The following is an 8,939-nucleotide window of genomic DNA, read 5'->3' as shown; positions in this document are numbered from 1 at the left end:
CATTTACAGACCACCCTGAGTGTGTGTTGGTACTTGGTAGCCTTCTCTAAGCCTCTGTTTTTTTTAGCCTTTTTACACCTATTTTGGTATTCCGATAAATCCCACTTCTTACACAACTCAGGTCATGTGCCTTCGCCAATCCAATTTGGATAATTTTCCTCGTTCGGTCCACGTTTCTTGTGTGCCTCAGAAAGCATGCTTGAGGGGAAATTGTTGTTTTCCTGCCCTATTTTGAAATTGAAATTCTAAATCTACCCTACTTGGAAAAAAAATAATCCAAATCTACGTCTTTTTGTCAACTCACCCCTATGTCTCAAGTCCAACTTGAGACATACACCCTATGTCTCAAATCCCTCTTGTGACATACCAAAAAGTTAAAATTATTTGTCCTTATTATATGTCTCAAGTCCCATAGGTTCAAGTCCTGGAAACAACCTCCTGTGTAAAAACAGGGTAAGGTTGTGTACAATACGCCAAATGGTGGGACCCCTTCCCGGACCTTGCGTATGCGGGAGCTTTAGTGCACCGGATTGCCCTTTATATGTCTCAAGTCCCACTTGAGATGTAGTTTTTTTTTAAAAAAAGAAAAATTAAAAAAATTAATAGGTCTCAACTTGGACATGAGACATGCACTTTTTTTTTTGTTTCATATTTTTTTGATTTAATATTTTTTAAATAGAATTAGTTTTAAAATTAAAAAAATAATTGAAATAAATAGTTATTATTTAAGACGACACATTTAAAGGTACAATACATTTAAATATGTCTTCTTTGTTCTGTTCCAAACCATGGAGGGAATACATTTCTTTGTGGATTTTGCCACGTTGGAGGATAAATTTGAAGTTGCGATCTTTGACGATGAATTGGTTGGTCTTCAGTTTCGTCGTTGTGCACTTAACTACTTTGACCAAGCATCAACGACACATCGTCTTCCCTTGTAGGTATGAAAAATGTAAGATGGAAATATGAAATGGTGTGAGAAATTGAGAAATAAGGGTATGTATTGAAAATATATTATTTTAACTAATTTTAAAGAGAAAATGTAAGAAGGAAAGATGAAATAGTGTGAGAGATTGAGAAATTAAGGTATGTATTTATAGTGTATCAAATATAATATTTTAACAAGATTTATTAAAATAAAATATGAAAAATGAAAAAAAAAAAGTGCATGTCTCAAGTCCAAGTTGAGACCAATTAATTTTTTTTAAAAAAACATAACTACATCTCAAGTGGGACTTGAGACATATAATATTACAAAAACAATTTTAACTTTTTGGTATTTCACAAGAGGGATTTGAGACGGGTGAGACTTGGGTGCCTTTAGCTTCGGTGTCTTTGTCTCTATCTCTCTCCTAACCAATAATTCTCTCTCATCAAAATAATTTATTTTAATCATTCAATCATCACTCTCTTTCCTCTAAAATACACTAAAGTCACCAAAGTCACCCAACACAAAGTCACTAAAGCCCACCCACTTGAGACAAAGGGTTTATGTCTCAAGTTGGACTTGAGACATGGGGGTGAGTTGACAAAAAGTAGGGTAGATTTGAATTTTTTTTTTTCTTCCTTTCAAGTAAGGTAGATTTAGAATTTCAATTTCAAAATAAGGCAGAAAAAAAAATCGTGCTTGGAACATGCACCGTCAAAAGTTTGAGTAAATAGTCAATTACCCCCCCGAAATTGTAAGTTTCGTCAATTACCCCCCTGAAATTAACAAAACTTCAATTACCCCCCTGAAATTGCACGACGTTAATCAATTTACCCCCTCCGTCAAATTTTTCTGTTAGTCAACATGATGTTTTGCAAATACCCCCCCTGAAGTTTTGCACTTATGTGCAAAATGTCCCCTAAACTTGAAAATTTATATTTTTTTTCTTATCCTTAAAAGTGATTGCATTATCACTGAATTGTAGAGTATATTAGCTAAGTTTTGACGATATACAACCATATAGTGGCAATATGGTAGAATAAATTGGCAGTATTTGGTAAACCCTACAATAATGTTCAAAACTCAAGAATATTTACAAAACAAACATAAAAGTATTTCTTTGTTCCAACATCAAATGTTGTTTTTTCTTTTTCAAGCTGTCCTTCACCCCATTAGAGATCAAAAGGATGGTGGCTATCATGTTTTTTTATTCTCTTAAAAAAACATAATGAAATATACATAATATAATATTATTACCATTCCTTTGAATCCTAACGGTGGGAAGAAAACTATGATTCCTTCAAGATCCTTTATAAAGTGATAGAAGTAACATGTTTATGTATTTTTTCTTGAAAGTGAGAGAAGTTTGTTGGTGGTGAGAGAAGTAACATGGTTAATGTTTGATCGTTTAAAGGAACATATGGTTGTATACCGTCAAAACTTAGCTAATATGTTCCACAATTCAGTGATAATGCAGTCACTTTCAAGGATAAGGAAAAAAATATAAAAAATTTCAAGTTCAGGGGGCATTTTGCATATAAGTGCAAAACTTCAGGGGGTATTTGCAAAACGTCATGTTGACTAACAGAAAAATTTGACGGAGGGGGTAAATTGATTAACATTGTGCAATTTCAGGGGGGTAATTGAAGTTTTGTTAATTTCAGGAGGGTAATTGACGAAACTTACAATTTCAGGGGGGTAATTGACTATTTACTCTCAAAAGTTTTACTAGTTACCATATCCCCCTCTTTCTTCCAAGTACATTTCTCTACAAAATTAATAATGTATAAAAATATTAGTAAATATATTAATTATAAAATATATTTACTTATATATTAATTTTTAACTTACTTTGAACAAATTCCAAAATTCATCCTTTGGCTTGACTTGATTAACCATGTTCTTGTCTTCGGACTTTATTGCATCCCATGTTAGCCATGGTTTATGATATCTTGCTTGAATCACTGTTGTGACTGGCTCAGTAACCAACCTGTTAGGCAAAAAACTACACGAAAAAAAATAAAGATAATTGTCGATCAAGATTAGAACACATTAGGAACAACCAAATCCTTACGGATCAACATTACCAACACATTAGGACCAACATTATAAACCAAAATCTGCACATTAGGATCATGCAATGTCCTCATAATCAAAGTCCGAAAGATTAGGATCAACATTCGGATCTACATGCGATTGTCCATCAGGTTGCTAAGTTTGTGACATCGAAGCAAAGGATGAATGATGGATTGTGATTTTAGGTCCTCTTCCATGTGGCCTCGGTGGCTGTGGTGGCAGGGGTGGCGGTAGTGGTTGTGGTGGCTCTTCTTCGTCCATCTATATATAGCAAACACAAAAAGCATGTATTCTGTTTAGTTGAATTAAAAACACGTATTCTGTTGAGCATCATTTTCAGAAACATGGATGACTCTAAAGCATCAAAATCATTCAAAAATTGATCAAAAGGAGAATAAATGTCATTAACGCACTTAATGGGAAGCGATTCAGTTTGGCGACATGCGTGTAACTTAATCCCTCTCCATTCTCCTCTGCAATGCCTGAAAGTTTAGTTAACGAATTAACACGAAAATTCAACCTAAAGTTCCCTTCACTAATCAAAATGGAAATTCATATTCAACATCACATCAATGGAACATGGAGATAGAAGCAAATGACGAGGGTATCTTAATCTTAACTTCATGACTTTGGTGGTTGTGTTTATTGTTAGTTGTTAGCCTACCGTTCACATCTGATCAAGTGGCCATTCTAGAATGTTTTTGTCTTTAAAGTACTCTGAAAGACTCCTATTGTAGGACAATTTAGTAGCAGCAGTTATGTGCTTTCTATTAAATAAACAACTCACTAAGCAAAGCATGCTAGAATAAATTTATTCGAATCATGTTCGTATCAATCTCTAGATTCATCAAATAGATTTTTTGGTACGTATAGAGAGGTTCATAACTGTGACTGAAACTAGGAATTTTGACAAATTAAATATAGCTGAGATACTTCTATAAACCAAGAATTATTGATACTTATTTTCTAGGTTACTAATAACATTACAATTCCTACTGATACTTATTTTATAGGTGAAGTACCGTGTAGGACAACAGATATAAGTCCATACCCAAAGCATATTAACATTAATAAACATTAACTATTAAGCCCAGAAAATTGATTAAAAAAAATCATAATATTAACATAATAGAAAGATTTATGCTGTGGTTGGGCCAAAATATTTTGGTAATCACAACACAAACACACTCTCCTTCAAAAAAAAAAAAGACAACTATATTTATACGCATTTATCATAATTATCCAAACAGAGCCAAACTACAATTAAGATAGTGTAATTCAAATCTCTTAGATAATAATAACTAACTAGAGCCAAATGAGTTATGCTTATATATGGCTTTCTGGTGGAAACCAATACTGCCATAGCTGTCCATATGTTATTATATGTGTTAATCATCAGCTTATTTTAATTAAAAGGCTTAAATATGTAAATCGTCCCTGTAAGTTCGCGTGTTTTTGGTTTTCGTCCCTGTATCTTTTTTTTGTTCTAAAACAATCCTGGTAAGGTATAAACGTTTTGGTTTTCATCCCTCCCGTCAACTTCCATTACAAAAACGCCTATGTGTCTAACGGCCGCTGACATGGCAAAGGATGACGTGGCAAAAAACGCTTATGTGTCGTGACAGATGATCCCTAATTATATTACAGGGACCAAAACCAAAAACGAAAATTTACAGAGGGAAAAAATTAAAAACACCTAAATAACAAAATTTGAAATTTAAAAACCATTATTTTCATCTTCTTCCTCTTTCTCTCTATGTGTCTTCTTCCTCTCACTGCCATCTTCTTCATCTCCCTGTATGTCTGCTTCACAAGATGGCTACTTCATATGAACTTTAAATAAAGTAGCCATAATGTTTATGACTTCAACATAAGTACTTAATGTTTATGACTAATGGTGTCCTTGAAACTAAGCTAACAGCATAATTTAGTCAATGTTTAAAACTATGAAGCATGAGTAATGGCTTTTTAAAACAAAACTGAATTATACTTAGCAAGGTCGATGACAATGAAGTTCTTACCGTTGTAGCCAGAATAGATACTGTGAAGTTGATTATGTTAGAACTGGTAACAAAATACAATTTAATTGTAGAAACAAACTTTTATTGATGGTAGAAGATGTTTACAATGGAAAATGAATTACACATACTGTAGAGAATGCAAAGTTCAGACATAAACTAAGGAGAATGAGATAGTCTATTGTTATATGAGAATTCCTATCCAAGAAACTCAAGAGTCTAGATCTCTCTCATCGAAGGACTCCATCCTTTAACCATTCAATAACTGTCCTATAACCACTTTATCCTTTCCTTTCTCTATTTATTCCTAATAACTGCCATCATAAGAAGTCTAACAGATTACAGCGCTTGTTGCACATAAAAAATGGAATCTATATAAGCAAGATAACGATATTCCTCTCTACATGGTAAACTTAGTGTGAAAATGTATGCGTTGAACAACCAAATTTGTATCTGAATTACCTAGTATAAACTGATTGTGTGCAATCAGTTTACAGGAGGGATTGTCAGGATAATATCTGTTATCAATAAGTTAGTTTGGAATCAGATTTTCTGTAAGTCAAGATCCTAAATCACAACTTTATCATATCTTTACTCTATTTTCTTATCCGTATGTAATCATCTTGTAGACCAGGGGCGGATTTAGCGCCCGGCGACCCCGGGCGGTCGCCCGGGCCCGATCCGTAATTTCCTCACATTAGGCCCAACCTATAGGCCATTTACACACTTCAAAAAAAAAAAAAATTGGGCAAATTGGGCAAATACATCACACCACGCGTGACAACACAACACAAACTCTTCCTTGGCTCTCTCTCTCGGTAGTACTCACTCGGCTAATCTCTCAGCTTCTCTGGCACGCGTGAAACCGCCCCTGGGTCATCTCTCTCTCTCTCGGCTAATCTCTTCTCTCATCTCTCTCTCGGTTGCTAATCTCTTCTTCTCATTCACTCTAATTCTCTAAAGGTAATCTCTTCTTCTCCTTCCTTTCTTTCCTTGTTATAGGGTTTTAGAAATATTGTAAAATTGGTTGTGCAATTGAAAAATTGATCATTTGAAGGACAAATTTAGTAGTTGTTATGTGAATTGAAAAATTAGTAGAAGTTGTTAGGTGAATTGAAAAATATGTGAAGTTTGAATGAGAAAAGCTATGAAGTTCGAATGGGAAATTGGGAATGATTATTTGCAATTTAAGTTTGAATGAACTTAGAATGACTACTACAGTAAAAGATTAGTAGTAGTTGTTATGTGAATTGAGATTAGTAGTTGTTATGTGAATTGAAAATTTGATTAATAGTTGGTAAGGAAAAGCTAGTGATATTGATTGATTTCAAATTATCCTTATTGATATTGATTTCAAAAGATAATTGTTAAGGAACTGTTATTGATATTGATTCTAATGATTTCAAAAGATAATTGTTAAGGAACTGTTATTGATATTGATTCTAATTCTGCGTATTTTTAAAGCAATTTACCTACAAATCTAATTGAAAATAGCTCGGCATTCTAATGATAATTGTTAAGGAACTGCTAACGGTTATTTTTTAAACTTGTTATGTGAAATGAATATTCACTTTGAATCATTAAATTTCAGAGATGAGAAAGTTTTTGGTAGATAGAACAAGGATTGAGTCAAGTTACTCGAACATTCACCGCAAAAAAATATCGGAAAGACCATTTACCTCCTAATTTTATCTAGTTTGGCAGGTAATATTCCAACTCTCTTAATTCAAATTGTAATTTTGTTCAAAAAAAGACGAACCTCTCTTTTAAATTTTTTTGCATATATTTTTCGCCTAGGCTCTATGAAATTCCTGGGCCACTGTTGTAGACTATATAATGGCCAGTCATGCTATCAGTATCAATTAAGTAAAGTTTTCGCTCATTCAAGTTAATACAGTTATATTTAACTTCAATTTCAAGCTATTCTTCAGTCTAAGTAATAGTTCCATACGGAGGCTTCGATCTGCCAACTGTTGGCTTGCACTTTTTCAACATAATTTTGCTTCGAGTCATATATAGCTTCTTTGATTTTTCTTTCAAGGAAATACCATTTTTTGTAAAAGCTATGGATTTTTTGTTTCAGCTAAAACCATAATTTTGAGGTATTACTAACTTAAAACCATGCATACATGTAATTATTTAGCTTTCAATTACCGTCTGCAATTAATTAATTCTTCATCGATCTTTCATTTGATCCTCTGTATCAATGTGAAGCCGGACTCCATCGGTATGTATATTGACACAGATAAAATTAAAGAATACTCTGAAAACTCATGACATACACCTAAGCGTGAAATATGATTTTTATTTGCCCGGTTACCATGTAGAATAATTTATTGTTTTTATCATTAGATTTTGTATATGAAGAATGAAACATACTCCCTCCGTCCCTTAATGTAACCCCCCTTTGTATTTTTCACATTTCTTAAGAAAAGTTGTCAGTGTAATTAATGTGTTTGTTTTGTGTATTAATATTACCAAATTGTCCTTTGTTTGTATGTGTAATAAATTTGACTATTCATATTTCAAGACAAATTAGGGGTATGTTTAGGAAAAAAAGTAATAAATGCATCTAGTAATTTGAAAAGGGGGTTACATTTAGGGACAAAAATAAAATCAAATAGGTGGTTACATTAAGGGACGGAGGGAGTAGCTTGTAGCGATGACAGAATTTGTAAAACAAAATGTCTCTTCAATAACAATTTGTTTAAGAAAGTTGTTCAATTAGAAATTTTGATATAATCATCTTTCTTTAGAGATTTTGAAATGAGTTTGAGTTGTTTAACTGGGTTATGAAAGAAGAATCAATTATGCCCCTTCCACAATCAAGTATTCAGCTTTAATCAAGAATCCATTCACCTCGATAAATAATTATGTTTTTCCCTGAAGTAGATCAAATTGCATAACAAACAAACAATACAGTGATTTTAGTCTCATTTTGTCTCTCTTCAACTAACTACAAGTGGTAAAAATCAGTTTTGAAGCAGACATACAGAGAGATGAAGAAGATGGAAGAGAGAGGAAGAAGACAGAGAGAGGAAGAAGATGAAAATAATGATTTTTAAATTTCAAATTTTGTTATTTAGGTGTTTTTAATTTCGTCCTCTGTACCTTTTCGATTTTGGTTTTGGTCCATGTAATATAGTCATGGGATCATCAGTCATGACACATAAGCGTTTTTTGCCATGTCATCCTTCGCCACGTCAGCGGCCACATAGGCGTTTTTGTAACGGAAGTTGACGGGAGGGACGAACACCAAAACGTTTTTAACTTACAGGGGTTGTTTTAGAGCAAAAAAGGATACAGGGACGAAAAACAAAAACACGCGAACATACAAGGATGATTTACATATTTAAGCCTAATTAAAAAGTTATCGATCAAAGAAACAATGCTTTGACCAAAAACAAAACAAACAACTTGTGAGTAAATAATTAATTTCCATTCTCAAATTTGTAAAAGTGGACAATGTATTACAACATAAAAGCATGACTGAAACAAGAATTCACTTTGTTTCAAACTTGTTCTTGTTAGACAATATGCAATGGGCCTTTGGTAGTAATTGGGTTAACCGTAGTTTAATTTTATTGAAACAATTGATATTCTATTGAAACAATTAAACCCTAGCCATATTGAACAATTGGGTCCTCTGCACTCTATTGTAACTCTTTCTTTATTGAACAATTGTTATTCTATTGAAAACCCTAGCCATATTTCTCTATTGCTAGCATGGTATCAGGAGCATGGTTGATTCTCCCTGATGATGTTGTTGAGCTTCCGTTGTTAAAGAAAAAATAGGGAAACACAAAAGATGTTGCTTGGATATTAAGGTTTGTTTCTATGGATTAAATATTGAATTGTGAAGGTACACTATTGGTTTGTCTTTAAGGTGAGAAGAAAAGTATATTGTTTGCTTCTAT

The sequence above is a fragment of the Medicago sativa genome, chromosome 1, assembly GCF_051527215.1.
Source record: "Medicago sativa cultivar Bolivia chromosome 1, Bolivia_mono, whole genome shotgun sequence".
Taxonomy (NCBI): Eukaryota; Viridiplantae; Streptophyta; class Magnoliopsida; order Fabales; family Fabaceae; genus Medicago; species Medicago sativa.
The sequence above is the reverse complement of the archived record's forward strand: the minus strand, read 5'-3'. Positions refer to the sequence as shown.